We start from the raw sequence: 18,228 nt of genomic DNA on the forward strand, positions 1-18,228 counted from the left end.
GTGCAACCTTTTGATCACTTTTTATTAATTTTTTTATATTTTCCAAAATGGCAAAAAAATGTCATTTTTGACTTTGGACGCTATTTTCCGTTACGAGGTTAAACGCAGTGAAAAACCGTAATTATATTTTGATAGATCGGACATTTTCGGACGCGGCGATACCTAATGTGTTTATGATTTTTACTGTTTATTAATATTAATATCAGTTCTAGGGAAAGGGGGGTGATTTGAATTTTTAGGTTTTTTTATTATAATTTTTTTTTTTTAAACTTTTTTTTACTTTTACTTTTACTATTTTTCAGACTCCCTAGGGTACTTTAACCCTAAGTTGTCTGATCGATCCTACCATATGCTGCCATACTGCAATATGGCAGTATATGGGGATTTTACTCCTCATTCATTACAATGTGCTGATAGCACATTGTAATGAATGGGTTAAAACGAGACTGCTTCGGGCCTTCGTGAGACCCGAAGCTGTCATGGCAACGGATCACCGCTCCCCGTGACGTCATCGGGGAGCGGCGATCCACGGCAAGCATTGCCGGCGGCGATCTCCGTGAAAGCACCCGCGATCGGTGCTAGCACCGATCGCGGGTGTTACCGGTAAGCCTTTGCTGCAATATGCAGCAAAGACTTACCGGCTATGGAGAGGGCTCGGCCCGCGAGCCCTCTCCATGTACCGGGACCCGGCGCGCGCCGTACTAGTCGGGAAGGGGTTAACCAGCGGCCCCCGGCGCCTCCACCCCACACATATTGTGCAGCACAGACCGCACAGTCTGCGGCCCACCGGCCGGGCCCCCCCCCCCCCTAGTGTCTTAGAGTCCAGGCCCCATAGGGCAGTACCAGTTGTACTGCCCTATCGGCGGCCCTGCACACAGATTACACAGCACTGCACAGAGCTTGTCACATTAGTCCCTGTCCCCAATGGGGCTCGCAATCTATTAAACCTACCAGTTATATTTTGGAGTGTGGGAGGAACTGGAGGACCCGGAGGAGACCCACGCAAACACAGAGAGAACATACAAACTCTTTGCAGATGTTGACCAGCGCTGTAAGGCTGTAGTGAGCCATGGTGCTGCCCATCAATCTCCTTATCATCTATCTCCTATAAAATTCTCCCATATTACAGTTTGTTGTACCATACTAAATGGAGCCTCTGGCTAACTGTGACTGGTTATAAAATAGTTTTATTTTGGGACCCCACCTTTAGTTTTGCCCAGGGCCCCACTTTGTCTAGAACCGGCCCTGATTACAGATGTCACCTTTGTTGTATCCTAAGCTCATGAATAATGGAGATGGAGAGCATACGGATGTGTTTCTTACACCATATAGAGTGTGGGACTTTTCATAATATTAAAAGAAGGTTTCCATATATAGTTAACTTGACTTTTTAAGTGTTTTTGTTTATCTGCACATGATTACCAGCCATTATGAATTATAGCATTTAAAGAGGACCTGTCACCCAATTCATTGGCACTAGGAGCTGCTTACTAAAGTAAGCAGCTCCTAGTGCTTGATCAAACGCCGCAGTGTTAGAGTGATAGCGTTACCAGAAACGCTAACACTGCGGCGGGGTACAGTGTAATAGTCGGACAGCTTGCAAAGCTGTCCAACGTATTCATGAGGGGGTGGGGTTGGGGCGTGGCTAAGGACGGTGACTGCCGCCTAGCGTGCTGGCCTATGGAGCCAGCGGGGCGGTCCAGGGAAGAGGCAGCGCCTCGGACTGCCCCCTCATGAATACGCGAGCGAGCAGTCACTCTATCACTATAACACTGCGGCGTTTGTTCATGCACTAGGAGCTGCTTACTCTAGTAAGCAGCTCCTAGTGCCGAAAATTTAGGTGACAGGTCCTCTTTAATGATATTCTTTACATCAGAAACATGGACCATAGCGAATGTTGGATTCTGTGTTTTCTTTGTTGTTATTGTAATCCTGTCTGATAACAAGATGATTGCTGCTGAGAAGTGATCTCTATAGAACAGGAAGTGTCATTATCTAATAAAGATACAAAGGCATGCCTAACTTATCTGAACCCCCATCTATTCTAGGGGCACCTTTCACTTTATGTTATGGGATAGGAGGAGCTGAGCAGATTGTACATGGTGCTTTATCTTCAGGCATCATGTTATAGAGCAGGAAAAGCTGAGCAATAGTACATTGTTCTACAAGCAGGCAGCATGTTATAGAACAGAAGGAGCTAAGCAGATTGCATATTGTCCAGGCACGTAACTACAGCAGTAGCAGCCATAGCAGCTGCTATGGGCCCACTGAGTCAGGGGGCCCCGGTATCCGACCTAAAAGACAAAAGAATGCAGGATGTGCACAATGATATACATATTATCCTGCACATTGTACAGCATTATATATATATATTATATATATTGTGGGAGATTTGGCCCAGTAGAGACCGTGGCAGCAGTGATTCGTGATGCAGTTCAAGACAGTGACACCAAAGTTTAGTCCAAAACAGGTCTCATCTGCGTTTATTCCAGCAGCAGGTAAAAAATAAAACAGCCTTCACATTCAGGCATCAAAACACGAAACAAAATCCATCTGGGTGCTAACTAAACAGAGTTCCTCTAATTCACCACTAAACTCCCAGCACAGAGGTCAGGGCTGTGTGCTCTCCAGCCTCCTTTCAGAGCCAACGCTCTCATCTCTGTTCAGCAGCTTTATGCAGCCTGATTAGGCTGCTCTCACCACCTGTGTGCAGTTAGCTGACATTCAGGGCAGGAGCTACAATACCGGTTTACCTCCTCCCACACCCCGGGCCAGTAAAATCTCTGCAGGATCCTCTCTCGGGTCTTCTCAGCACCTAAGTGACCTCCTAGCACATGTTTATGTGCCAAATCTAGCACCAGCCTACGGTGAGATTGGGGTACTACAAGTTGCTCAATCTCCTTGCCCCGTATCTGGTCAAACCTGTACAACAGTTCCCCAACAATGACCATTCGGGGGTACATTTTGTCCATTTATTACTTACAGAAAGTACATGACGTGTGGATATGGGATGGACCCTCTCTTTATTTTAAGAAAAACTTAGACAAGAGAGAACACGATGTCTGGAAAAAATACACAACCACATAACTTAATGGGTGAAATGGCCACAGCTTTATTTAAATAACTGGAATAAAACAAACAGAGGAGGAGTCAGGTGACATGCTATGGGTGGAATTTACCAAATACCCCAATCCATAGCTGCCTGACATATAGCACCTGGCCAAAGAGCAATAAAGGGGGCGACACGCTCTGGCTGCCATTCTAGCAGAGCCAATACACTTTAAGGGCACCAATGACCCTAGTGAAGATCATCCCTTGTGTGCTTCACCAATGTGCCCGCCCCTGGCTGCTTTTACCCTTACCAGACCCTTGAGGCTGCCACTTCCAAAGCTCAGCCTGTTCACCACCATGAGCTTTTACATCCTCTATAAGTTAAATTAGTCCACCAATAACTTGCTTGCACCTTCCACCTGACTCCTCCACCGCCACAAAGAGGCCATTTGACACCTTAAATGGACTTGACCGCCACCAAACCACAAAATCTTATCCTTAGGAATAAAAATGGGGAAAATAAGAAAATGTTGAGAAAATTACCAACACAACCAACCTGCACAATCTAGTGGCATTGTGGGACTCCAAATTGTACAGATATGCTCTACTAAAACGTGTCCAACAATACAGTGAAGCAGGATACCGTATAAGTATGATGTGGAATAACTGCCTGCGGAGCTAAATATATTTTCACCAAAATAAGTACTAGACACCAAAAACATCTATTTACAACTCCCTTATCCCCACCTTGCGGGAAAATATCTTACTGTATCTAGAGTAACTTTTCTGCATGCAGGCCTATGTATTATATATTGCAAAACATGCGTTGCCCTTATTCTAAACCACAAGAAATACTGTACCCAGTATCTAGAGAACAATGCTGAGCCGCTAAGCCCTCTAGACATACTTCAATATATGTACGATGTACCATTACTAATGCCAGAACAGACATGAATAGCAAAGATAAAGAAGAAGAAACTTTATGTCAGTAACCAAGCAAATATATAGGTAAAAGTGGTGGTGGTGGGGGCAACCACTATAGGCGGCATAGCGTATACCCTGCCACCCGCTATTTTTCCAAAATGCTGTATGTGTCTTCTTCACTCTTTGTGAGCCGAGCCATAATCCTCCACTTAGTCTTCTCAAATCAACTAACAATCAAATTGAAAATGTATTTTGTAGTTGATATAGCACCAGCGCCATCTTGATTGCACCTGTTCGTTTATAAGCTGCATTGACCATACTGAAGATAAGACCACTGGCTTCAACTCTAGCAAGAAACAGTGGAATAACCCAGGTATAAACCATCATATAACTCTTACATATATCTGGCTTCTCAGGGATTACCCTTAAAGAAGGCCCACATTCTGATACCTTTACATCCAGATTAAAATTATTTGTGTATTAACTTTTTATTAATTTTTTATTTAATTATCTTGTTGATGACTAGTCAATAGTGGAGTTCTTGAAATAAATCCCAAATATATAGCTTGTTAAAGTTGAAATTGCATCTGGTATTCCACGTCCATAAAGCAGGATAAAGTGCGTTCAGCATGCAGATCAAATCCGGCTCCACCAACCGCAAACCTTCTGGAAGGTGGTAACACTCTAGTGATCCAACACTCTAGTGATCCACTAGCCACAAAACCTTATCAGCAAGGGGTGTAACTAGGTGTAGCTAACCAAAACAAAAATCATCTTCTCAGGGAACACCCCTTAGAGAAGTGCATATATGTCCCCACATTTATACAAAGCTCGCACAGCGTGCAACCAAAACCATCTTCTCAGGGACCACCTATTATAGAGAAGAAGTGCATATATAATATTTCTCCACATATAATCTATTAGCTGCAAAACCAACTGGATGGTGGCCAACCAGGTGTGGCTTGCAAAACTAAAACCATCTTCCCAGGGAGCGCCCCTTAGGGAGGGCTATCTGAAAATATTGCACAGCATACTGTAATACTGCTATTGCTGCTTTTTTTTTTTTTTTAATACAAATTTTGACCAGAGGGCTATACTTGAGACAACTACCTCAAGTATATGCAGGCAGTCCCCGGGTTACATACAAGATAGGGTCTGTAGGTTTGTTCTTAAGTTGAATTTGTATGTTAGTCGGAACTGTATATTTTATCATTGCAATCCCAGACAGAACTTTTTTGGTCTCTGTGACAATTGGATTTTAGGTTGGGTGGTCATAAGAATCAGGATTAACACTAAAGCTTCATTACAGACACATTTGATAACTGTTACAGCTGGTCATTGTAGCCTAGGACCAGGGCAGCCATCAGGAAATTCGGGGCCCCATACAGCAAAAGTGTCTGGGCCCCAACACACCCCAAAACCGAACAAGCCTCCTGCCCCCCGCAGTGACCTTTCACAAACAGGGTTTGAGGCCTGTTGCTACGACAAGGCACACTCCTCTGGTAGATTGCCAATAGGAGTCATACTTTTGGTCAAGTATATTTATTATAGTGCAAATATGGCATCAAAAACTAAAGCATGGTGAACAGTAAACATATAAAAGTGTTTAACAGACAACATATAACAAATATAACATTATAAAGTGCAATTGCTAGGGCCGCCACTATCTTTTAATGTTTTAATAAAGAATTGTGTTAATTACCAGTGGGGGTGCTCCAGTGCACCTAAGGGCTCTTTACGTCACCCTGCCACCAGTCCTGAGGTAATCTGAAGTCCTGGTACCTGTGCCTGCTCAGCAACCTCTGTGAATCACTGCATAAGGGTCAGGACTTCATATTTCCTCAGAACCAATGGGAAGGAAAAGAAGGAGCGTTCATTGCATGCCCCAAGGAAACCTAAAGTCCCTGCACCTGCACACTGATTCACAGAGGCTGCTGAGCAGGCACAGGTATCGGGATTTCGGATCACCGCAGTCCGCAGGACTGGCCGCTGGGTGACATAAGGAGCCCTTAGGTGCACTGGAGCACTCCCACTGCTCCTAAGCTGGTAATTAACATAATTCTTTATAAAAGCATTAAAGGATAACCATAGAGGCCATTTTGATGGAACTTACAGTGCTGAAGTCAGGGTCATCAGGTGCATAGCATGATACCTTCAGGTACTTAGCTGTGCACCTGGTGCTCGATTCCCTTTAAACAAGGGATATATATAAAGACAAAATACTCATGTACCACACTATAAAAATAACTTTATTAGATGCATGCATCTATAAGTGTGTAGTCACAAGAATGCCAATAAATAAGCATCAGCATTCAATGGATAAAGTAAATGCAACAATGTTTATAAATATATGTAAACTTCACCATAGGTGTAAACAAAAAATTAAACCAACTCAAATCACTTTGAGCCTCTATTGCAACAAACAGTTGGTCCCAGCAGCTCCAAAAAAGTGTACAGTTGGTGCAACATGGTCCTTGTGCTGACTGCATCACAAGGACTGCACTTCTCACATCATAACCCATATATGATGCAGGGAGCTCTGAGCACTTGGAGCTGCAGTGAACTGTAATGACATCGTTTGTCTTTACAGTGCACTGCCACTCCAAGCACTGTGGAATTCCTTGCATTATAACTGGCTTAGGGTGCAGTCCTTGTGACGCGGTCAGCAAGGACCATGTTCTACAAACTATACTCTGGCCTGAAGCCACATCAGCTAGATCTTGGCAAAGTAACCGCAAATTCAGATTCACGGAGCAATCAGTCTTCTTACTTTCAGATTTGCAAAATCTTTTATCAAATTCCGCTACCTGTTCAGAAAATGCTGAAAACTTTACTAACAATTAACAACCCTACAGACAGCTCCCTGACACTGTGTGACTGACTACAGGATCTGGGAGTCATTAGTGGCATCTAGTACCTTATAGATGACAATCTCTTCCATCAGGAGGACTTTATTCCGGGTTCTCCAATCCATGATGTATCACAGGTGAATTCACAGCTGGATATCTTCAGCTCCGTGCAGCATCTCCACCCGGCGTCCCTAAAAATACCACAGTCACTTACAGTATAAAGTCTCCTGGATAACAACACTGCGCTCCTAAATAACCCTCACAACACAAGTGACCGCACGCTACCCCACATAGAACACATCCCCTCATTATTGATATGCTGCCCCCCCCCACAATGATTTATTTGATATGCTGCCCCCCACAAGGAATTAAATGATATGCTGCCCCCCCACAATGAATAAAATGATATGCCGCCCCCTCCCCCACAAGGAATGAAATGATATGCCGCCCCCCACAATAAATTAAATGATATGCCGCCCCCCACAATGAATTAATTGATATGCCGTCCCCCCCCACAATGGATTAAATGATATGCTGCCCCCCCACAATGGAATAAATGATATGCTGCCCCCCCACAATGGAATAAATATGCTGCCCCCCACAATGAATTAAATGATATGCCGCCCCCCCCCACAATGGATTAAATAATATGCTGCCCCCCCCCACAATGGATTAAATAATATGCTGCCCCCCACAATGGATTAAATGATGTGCTGCCCCCCCACAATGGAATAAATGATATGCCGCCCCCCCCCCACAATGGATTAAATAATATGCTGCCCCCCCCCACAATGGATTAAATAATATGCTGCCCCCCCCACAATGGATTAAATGATATGCTGCCCCCCACAATGAATTAAATGATATGCTGCCCCCCACAATGAATTAAATGATATGCTGCCCCCCCCACAATGAATTAAATGATATGCTGCCCCCCCCACAATGAATTAAATGATATGCTGCCCCCCCCACAATGGATTAAATGATATGCTGCCCCCCACAATGAATTAAATGATATGCTGCCCCCCCCACAATGAATTAAATGATATGCTGCCCCCCCCACAATGGATTAAATGATATGCTGCCCCCCCACAATGAATTAAATGATATGCTGCCCCCCCCACAATGAATTAAATGATATGCTGCCCCCCCCACAATGAATTAAATGATATGCTGCCCCCCACAATGGATTAAATGACATGCTGCCCCCCACAATGAATTAAATGATATGCTGCCCCCCCCCACAATGAATTAAATGATATGCTGCCCCCCCCACAATGAATTAAATGATATGCTGCCCCCCCCCACAATGGATTAAATGATATGCTGCCCCCCCACAATGAATTAAATGATATGCCGCCCCCCACAATGGATTAAATGATATGCTGCCCCCCCCACAATGGATTAAATGATATGCTGCCCCCCCACAATGAATTAAATGATATGCCGCCCCCCACAATGGATTAAATGATATGCTGCCCCCCCCACAATGGATTAAATGATATGCTGCCCCCCCACAATGGAATAAATGATATGCTGCCCCCCCACAATGGAATAAATGATATGCTGCCCCCCCCCCACAATAGAATAAATGATATGCTGCCCCCCCCCCAATGGAATAAAATGATGTGCTGCCCCCCCACAATGGAATAAATGATGTGCTGCCCCCCCACAAGGAATTAAATGATGTGCTGCCCCTCCACACTGAATTATTTAATATGCTGCCTCCTCCCCCACCATGAATTATATAATGTTCTGCCCCCATATTTTAATAAGCCCCCACCATGTTTTTACTGCTATTTGATTTAAAAAAAAAAAAAACTCGTACTCACCTCAGGCTCCCACATCTTCTTTCTTCAGCCCGCGGCCAGGCAGGAAAGGGTGCGCGGCCGCGTTATGACGTCATCGCGCGGCCGCGCATCCTAATTCATGGAGCGATGTGGCCGGAAGACAACCCCGGCGCACATCGCTCCAGTAATAGTGCTCGAGCGGCCGTTTCCGGCCGCATCGAGCACTATACAGTGACGGGCAGGAGCTTCCGGTCCGGACGGACGGAGGTCCCTGCCCGTCTACCGTGGAGAGTGTCGGGGCCTGCCGGGGCCCCAGCAGGAGCATGAATATCGGCGCTATTGGAGCGCCAGGACGGGGGCCCCCAACCAATAAATCCGGATCCGGGGGCCCGGCGCTAGCGCTCCAATAGCGCCAATGATGATCCGGCTCTGCTCATGGCAGATGCGGCCCTGCGGGCCCCCCCCTAGTGTCTTAGAGTCCGGGCCCCATAGGGCAGTACCAGTTGTACTGCCCTATCGGCGGCCCTGCCTAGGACTAAAGTACAGTAAATTACCAATATCCAGAGGTCCGTTTGTAACTATGGGTCGTAAATAAGTCGAGTGTTCTTAAGTAGGGGACCGTCTGTATATATATATATATATATATATATATATATATATATATATATATATATATATATACATATATATATACAAGCACTGCAATACAGGCTCTATAGTCATATCAATTATTTGCCTTTTGGCTGCATGTGGTAATAACTAAATTTTCTGTATACAATGTAGTACAGCCAGGTAAGACACTAGCCAGGTAAAATCTAAAATGTCCAAAGGACCTGGAATATATCTATAGGATCCATTTATCTTACAGAATTAGGTGCAGCAGTAACACTGACCATGTGTCTGGCTAATTCTCCAACTATTTTGTGGGGATAAATGTAATATAATATTACAATGCTCCATTATAGGCTGAGGAAGCATGTAATCCCCTCAGTATTGTACCATCTACCACTCATGTATTATAAAGTATATGAGTGCATAAAAGGTAGGTATACATGGATGGTCCATAATATATAAGACAAAATAAAGGCTACCTATATATATTATATACAACTTGGTGCCATAAGTACCATGAAGCAGTGAGATGAAAGCCATGTACACTGCACCAGGCACATAAGGATCTGAAAGCAGCATGTGGTGACTACACCTGACCTGGGATGTAGAATCCATATATATATCAGTGATATGGAGGTTCTATTCAGATCACTAAATTCCCCATATCCAGCCATTACAATTACTCTGTACAGGGTATTTCTGGACCACATAGACAAGGAATGTGGGGGACCCTCAACTATTTAGCAATATATAGCAGTAAAGTGTAGGCCACCTAGACTATAGAGAGCTAGGTGAGAGTATAAGAGACTAGTAATAGTGCAGCCTCCATCTTTGATCTTGTACATGTGCTCTCCCCAGGCAGCTCCTCTCTCCCTAGTGGATTATACATGTGACCTCCATATAACACGCAGTAATCCTCCATATGCCCTTAGTCCCCATCTACCTTATCCAAAAGGACAGGTCTCCTGAAAAAACTCCAGTATGGAGTGTTTTGCCATGCGGATTACTATACCTTAGTAATACATTAATCGTGTATACATGTGACATGAAGGTACAAATGTTCCTGTGTAACATTATGCAGTATATATGAGGTAATTACCCTTGTGTAAATTAGTGATATTTTCAATGTGTAGTAACTACACCCTCATATATATCCCTCATATATATCAGTGGTATGTACAGTGTGTGGTAAGTACACCCTCATATATATCAGCGATATGTACAGTGTACAAGGTAACTACACCCTCATATATATCAGTGATAAGTACAGTGTATGGTAACTAAACCCTCATATATATCAGTGATATGTACAGGGTGTGGTAAGTACACCCTCGTATATATCAGCGTTATGTACAGTGTGTGGTAACTACATCCTCATATATATCAGCGATATGTACAGTGTATGGTAACTAAACCCTCATATATATCAGTGATATGTACAGTGTATGGTAACTAAACCCTCATATATATCAGTTATATGTACAGTGTATGAGGTAACTACACCCTCATATATATCAGTGATATGTGCAGCATGTGAGGTAACTACACCCTCATATATATCATTAGCCCCAAATCGCATAGAGAAGGGGCTGGGGACTGTAGGGGATTTCTGGTGATGGTGCAGAAGGCGGCTTAAAAGGTGATTGGCCCCTACTTTAGGCTATCCCAAAAAGGGGCTGGATTGGGCGGGCTTATTGGGACCCGCCCTGTGGTTTAAAAGCATTGGGGGCACGTGGCGGGGCCTCTTTCCTTCTGCCCTCAGGACCAAGAAGTGTGAAGTCGCCCACCCACCCTTGCCCTCAGGTTAATTTTCGTTTACAGGTGGTTTTCCGGTTTCTGGCTGTTCTCTGTCTTCCTTTCAGATGTCACAGCATTGGCGGATTTTCACATGCCCGAAGGCGAGATGAAGGTGCCCACATGACGTCTGACGCCATTCGGGTGAAAGGTTTTTGCTCAAGAAGAAGCGAAGGGCCCGGATGGGCATGAATTTTGTTCCAACTATTTTGCATTTTTTCTATTGCTTATTTAATTAATTAATTGTTTCTCTAAAAATAAATGCTGTGGCCCCTGAAAAAAAACACAATAAGAAACATGGTGTGGTGTCCATTGATGGCTGGTTTAATTTTGGAGGAATTAAAATTTCCGGGTCAAGAGCCTGAATATTCTGGGCTAAGTTTACAAGTCCCTACAGTCTCAGTGATATGTGCAGCATGTGAGGTAACTACACCCTCATATATATCAGTGATATGTGCAGCATGTGAGGTAACTACACCCTCATATATATCAGCGATATTTGCAGCATGAGAGGTAACTACACCCTCATATACATCAGTGATATGTACAGTGTGTGAGGTAACTACACCCTCATATATATCAGCGATATGTGCAGCATGTGAGGTAACTACAACCTCATATATATCGGTGTGAGAACAGTGTGAGGTAACTACACCCTCATATATATCAGTGATATGTACAGTGTATGAGGTAACTACATCCTCATATATATATCAGTTATATGTACAGTGTATGAGGTAAGTACACCATTATATAAATTAGTGATATATACAATCTGTACGGTAAGTACTCCCTCATGTAAATTAGTGCACTATACAGTGTTTAAAGCAATAAGCCGCATATCAGCCATATATGTAGTATGTGAGGTGACAAGGAGCATATACATGGGTAATTATCTTACCATATACAGTGCTGCTCCCATATACATAACTATCTGTATCTACCATTCATGGAGACAGTATATAACATGTGAGGAGCAGGAACATGAGGACACATGGACTCCCATCATGTCCACATTAAACTAGTAAATAAAGCTCCCATGTAGCATAAAGCAGCCATATCTATAGTGTGTGATGTATAGTCTTAAAGATATCACAGCCATCACTGCAGGGTATAAGATAGCTGGGAGCAGACTTCTGAAGAGACATGGCAGCTTCTCACATCCATGTGCACATTACATCAGGTAATGCTGCACCCCTGTAAAATTAACCAGTCATCAGGTAATGCTGCTCCCCTGTAACATTAACCAGTCATATCTACAGTGTGTGAGGTACAATATTACATATATCACAGCCAGAGCTGTGGGGTATAATATAGCTAGGAGCAGACTCCTGAGGACACATGGCTGAGGAGACATGGCAGCTTCTTACATACCTTTAGCCATGTGCACATTACCTCAGGTAATGCTGCTCCCCTGTAACATTAACCAGTCACATCTACAGTGTGTGGGTTTATAAGCTCATGGATATCACAGCCAGAGCTGCCATGTGTAAGATGGCTGGGAGCAGGTACATGAGGAGACATGGACACTTGATCTCCTGTGGTAATCATTAATTCCTGAGATAAATATCCTCTCCTATATGATGTGGAAGCTGAGGCTACACTAGTACATGCTGTGTGAGGTGCATGTGGTGACAGCAGGGTGATATAACATGGTAACCCCAGTGTTATACTTGCTGAGTCTGTCAGACATGTGCAACACCCTCGCCGATGCAATGGCGAGGGAGGGTTTGCGAATAAGCCCCATAACATGTCACCACATCACACAGGGGACATTGCAGTGGTTAATCCTGCCTGGCAAGGCAGAAGTTAAATCTGTATATGATGTAAAAGTCCAGTATCCAATGATATGTGTTACATCCTGTCTCTGTGAACTGAGAGGTAATTGGAGGAGCAGCCACCACCTGACCAAAGGGAGGTAATAAAACCCCCTGGCCAGGAATGTTCTAGAGGAGAAAGAGAGAAGTCTCTCTCAGGAGAGAGAGGAGAGCAGTCTCTCCCAGAAGGGAGAAGAGACCGGTCCTAGTCAGGCCCTCTGGGTCTGCAGGACACAAGCAGAGAGTAGTTAGCTGAGCAGCAGCTCAGAGTCTCTAGCACACCGGACCAGAGCAGGAAGAGCCTAGCCCCTGCCTGAAGTGGAGAATAAGACTAGAGTTAGTGTAGTGAGGAAAGGGGTATCATCCTACCTTCAAGGGTGATACCTGAAGAGATCCAGGACCGAGCTGAAGCATCCTCTAAGGACACAGCTGCCTCCCAGCCTGCTCTTACATCCAGGCTGGTGACCTACATCCTGTGGCTCCCTCCAAATACCTCTCCAGTACTCCACCATCTTGTTAAAGGCACGTTTGCTGCGGTTCCTGCGGTTCAAATAAAGAACTGTAAGTTGTTTTCTTCAACTTCTGTCTCCGTCTGGTCCCTGCTAATACGGCTGCCTTCATCACCGGCACCCTGCCCATCACCCAGAGACTCACAGTCGGGACATTAAGGGGTTGCCCCAGGGAGATTCGCTATAGCAGCCTCTCCCTCATCTTTTCTTGCCAACACCACCCTGCTGGAGACCTGCCAGGTTGTAGGACAGCCCTCCGGTTCCCCCGTACCAAGCACCGTGACAATAGCGTGCTTAGGCCGCAACCGCCAGCCACTCCGGTACAGCGGGCCCCGGCTGACTCCAGGCCTCACCTCAAGGGCTAGGCCCCGGTGGGGGATGTTGCACATGTTTCTTTCTGTTCTTCTAGGGAGAGAAAGAGAAAGAGAGATACAGGACAGGAAGTGACATCTACTCCTGAGCCCCGGCCTTCTTACATCACTACACTATCCCACCAACTCTGTTCTTTTACCAAGGACCAGCATCTTACCTCAATACTAATACATAAAAATTCAGGTGTTATAGGTCCCCCCTTTATCACCGTCATGTTCCCCCTTTACTTATGGCTCCAGGGTTGCATGCACATCCATACCCCAGCTTGTCACAGCCCACATGGACGAGGTTTAGGGTGATGTCAGACGTGGCGCTTTGTCTGCGCTTGCAAACGCAAACACAGACAAAGCCACACCCACCGGGCGGGCCGCGGCCCGATCGCATCAGCGTTTCTATGGTAACGTCTGCGATCGGGAACGAGCCGCTGGTGTTTTGCGTTAATTTAATGCGGCTCGTTCCCGATCGCAGACGTTACCATAGAAATGCCGATGCGATCAGGCCGCGGCCCACCCCAGTGGGTGCGGCTTTGTCTGCGTTTGCGTTTGCAAGCGCAGACAAAGCGCCACGTCTGACATCACCCTCAAAGGGGCTTTCTGGGACTGGAATATTAGTAGACAATTAGTTGTAGGTAAACCTGTGCATACTGAAGACTTATGTGCCCATTAAATTACAATTAATATTCGGGGTTCACTGACCAGATGGGGAATTGTCTGAGGGATTTAGGAGGCAACGGAGAGGGGGTCTGCCATAGTGGGAGAAAATGATTCAGCTACATTGATAGCTTTGCACACCTCAAGTTTCTGAGGTAAAACTGTTCTAGTTGCCCATAGAAACCAATCAGAGCTCAGCTTTAATGTTATTAACAGCTGTGGGAAAATGAAACCTGAGCTCTGATTGGTTGCCATGGACAACTAGAACAGTTCTGCTCTAAGAGACTTATAATAAATCTCACCAGTTGATTGTATGATGGCCATAAACGGTATGGTTATGTCTGTATCTGCCTGCCAGTGTTGTCATGTATTTTCTTGTCTGAAAAATAAAAAACTATTTTAAAAAATGACACTAATTCAAATAATAAAGGTGCATAATTAAAGTGTATGTTCACAAATGTCAGAAGTATTGCAATACTCGAAATTAAACATAATGGCCCATATCTACTAATATGTGCTGTTTGCCTCACTATCATGCAGTGTGCGACAGATTCATGAAGATGGTCTTCATGAATTTGGCGCACCTTACGGGCAACCAATTGGCATGAACTCAGGTGCACTCAGTTTAAGGAGTGTGGGACATAAATGTCGTGAGCAGTGTGAATCTTAGGTGCACAGTATTGTATTGCGTTGTGCATATTGCAGCCATGACACTATACTGGCAGAAACACATCATAAATACACGTGCAACAAGTTTGCCTATGTATTTATGTGCGGTCTGCGCTAGTATTCTGTCGCACACTGATTCATAATTGTGGTCCTATATATATATATATATATATATATATATATATATATATATATATATATATATAACACTGTATATATATATAATTTTGGGACACTGTATATATTTCATACTAATGTACTGTGATTGGTTCTGGTGCTGTATGAGAGTATTTTGGTCCATTTTGGCATCAGTGATAAAATCCAACACTGCCTCATCCCTCAAAGAGCCCGAAGCTGTGATGTCATAAGAGAAGGATGGATAGAAAGAATGGGGGTTATTTATCATTGGTTTTCCTTGATGTTTTGTCTTAATAAAGTCTGAAAAAAGTTGCATTGAGGTTTTTTTGGAACTTTTCAATGCTAAATAGTCTGACAGGGCTATTTCCAACACTTCATTAATCTGGCGTTAACATAGAACTACTGCTAGTGCAACACCGTGCAAAGCCAGATTCATGACTTGGAACTTTACTTTACTGGTCCATGTGCTGCAATTTTTTGTGCATTTTTAGAATTTTTGGGGACAGACAGAAGGTAGAGCATAAGAACATTTATTAAAAGGCCAAGGCTGCTTTAATGAATCTGATGGGCAGCAGAGCTCCAAAAAGAGATAAAGAAGTGTCCCAAGGAGCAACCTAATGATAAATAACCCCCAATATGTGTATGTAATGGGGGGGGGGCAGGCTTAAACACTCTGGATCATAGCTCCTATATAACCATTGTGTATGTAGAGATAGCCTGATGCCCCATACAAACACTTCTGCCCCTTTGTCCAGTTGATTACCATGGGTATACTGTATATACTTTTCCCCCACATGGAGAGTTTAATAGGAGTTTTATTGCTTACAAATGTCACAGCTGTCAACAAAAATGTTTACTTTGATAAGAAATATATATCATGGTATAAATAAGTATAGATTACTTGCATGATTGACTAGGCCTTTATACTAGTGAGTGTTCTCAATATAAATGTACTTGAACACCTATCACAACACTAACTGTCGCTCAAGTGTTGCTAGGTAACCATGACCATTCCATTATGACATCACAGATGGGAGTGATGATGTCATAATAGCCCAACACTATAAAAGCAGCCGTCACAAGCCCAGGGTCTCAGTTGTCAGTGTTGGGCTCTAGAGATAGACACATACTGACCGCGCTCTACAATGTCTGGACCTGCTCTAGACAATGTTCAGGTGGAAGCACAACTACAGGGGATTCTTATCAACTATTCCCCTGACACCGTGCTTCCACAACCCGATGGCGTCATCGGCTTCACCTACCGGCTGGTAGTGGGGCTTGTAAAGGACTGCCAGACCAAATGCCAACAAGGTCTTATAACCTCTGACTATATAGAGGATCTACAACGCAACATCCGCGTGTTACTACAACAGGTAAAAAGCAGACTCTAAGCACAAAACTTATACATAATAATGGATCATAATAGAAATGTATTTTTGATGTAAAACATATTAATTAGACCTAAATACTACAGGCAGTCCCCGGGTTACATACAAGATAGGGTCTGGAGGTTTGTTCTTAAGTTGAATTTGTATGTAAGTCGAAACTGTATATTTTATAATGGAAGTTCTAGACAATTTTTTTTCTTTTGCCCCAGTGACAATTGGAGTTTCAAAATTTTTTGTGTAATTGGACCAAGAATTATCAATAAAGCTTCATTACAGACACCTTACAGCTGATCATTGCAGTCTGGGACTATAGTAAAGCATCCAGAGAGCTTCACCAGAGGTCACAGTTGGCAGAGGGGTCCGTCTGTAACTATGGGTTGTCTGTAAGTCGGGTGTCCTTAAGTAGGGGACCGCCTGTATTGTAGTTACAGATAGCAAACATATTTTTAAATTTGAAATGATTTCCTCCAATCTGAGCTTTCTCCTTTCATAATTTTCTTTTATATGAAACAATAACAGTAAACTTTTGATTTCCTTTTGTTCTATTTCAAAAGTATTAAAATATGAAATAATTTCCCTTAACTGTATGCAGTGCGCTCCTGATCTCCCCCTGGTGGTGGCCTGCACCACAATTTTGTAGTTAATATGTGTTTATACCTTTTTATGGCAAACAACAATTTGTTTATCTTTAGCCGTTCAGATACAATTCCCCCCTTTTTTCTTATAATAAATGTGTTTATACAGATGATTTGGAGCAGGACACCAGTTTTTTTTGGTGCACTCAGTTTTACGGATGCGGGACATAAATGTCGCAAGCAGTGTGAATGTGCACTGGGACGCCCCCTTAGGTGCACGGTATTGTATTGCGTTGTGCATATTGCAGCCATGACACTATACTGGCAGAAACACATCATAAATACATATGCAACCAGTTTGCCTATGTATTTAAGTGCGGTCTGCGCTAGTATTCTGGCGCAAACTGCTTTATAATTGTGGCCCATTATATGTATATATACAACACTGTATGTATATATAATTTTGGGACACTGCATATATTTCATACTAATGTACTGTGATTGGTTCTGGTGCTGTATGAGAGTATTTTGGTCCATTTTGACATCAGTGATAAAATCCAACACTGCCTCATCCTTCAAAGAGCCCCAAGCTTTGATGTCATAAGAGAAGGATGGATAGAAAGAATGGGGGTTATATATTATTGGTTTTCCTTGATGTTTTGCCTTAAAAAAGTCTCACAAAAGTTGCATTGAGGTTTTTTTGGAACTTTTCAATGTTAAAATTCTCACAGGGCTATTTCCAACACTTCATTAATCTGGCAGTAACTTTACATTACTGGTCCATGTGCTGGGGTGTTTTGTGCATTTTTAGAATTTTTGGGGACTTTTTAAAATAATGCCAGATAAAAAGTAGAGCATAAGAACATTTATTAAAAGGCCAAGGCTCCTTTAATGAATCTGATGGGCAGCAGAGCTCCAAAAAGTGATAAAGAACTGTCCCAAGGAGCAACCTAATGATAAATAACCCCCAATATGTCTATGTAAAGGGGGGGGGGCAGGCTTTAACACTCTGGAACAGAGTTTCTATATGACCAATGTGTATGTAGAGAAAGCCTAGTGGCCCCACACTAACACTTATGCCCCTTTGTCC

The sequence above is a fragment of the Engystomops pustulosus genome, chromosome 1 (assembly GCF_040894005.1).
Source record: "Engystomops pustulosus chromosome 1, aEngPut4.maternal, whole genome shotgun sequence".
NCBI classification, from domain to species: domain Eukaryota; kingdom Metazoa; phylum Chordata; class Amphibia; order Anura; family Leptodactylidae; genus Engystomops; species Engystomops pustulosus.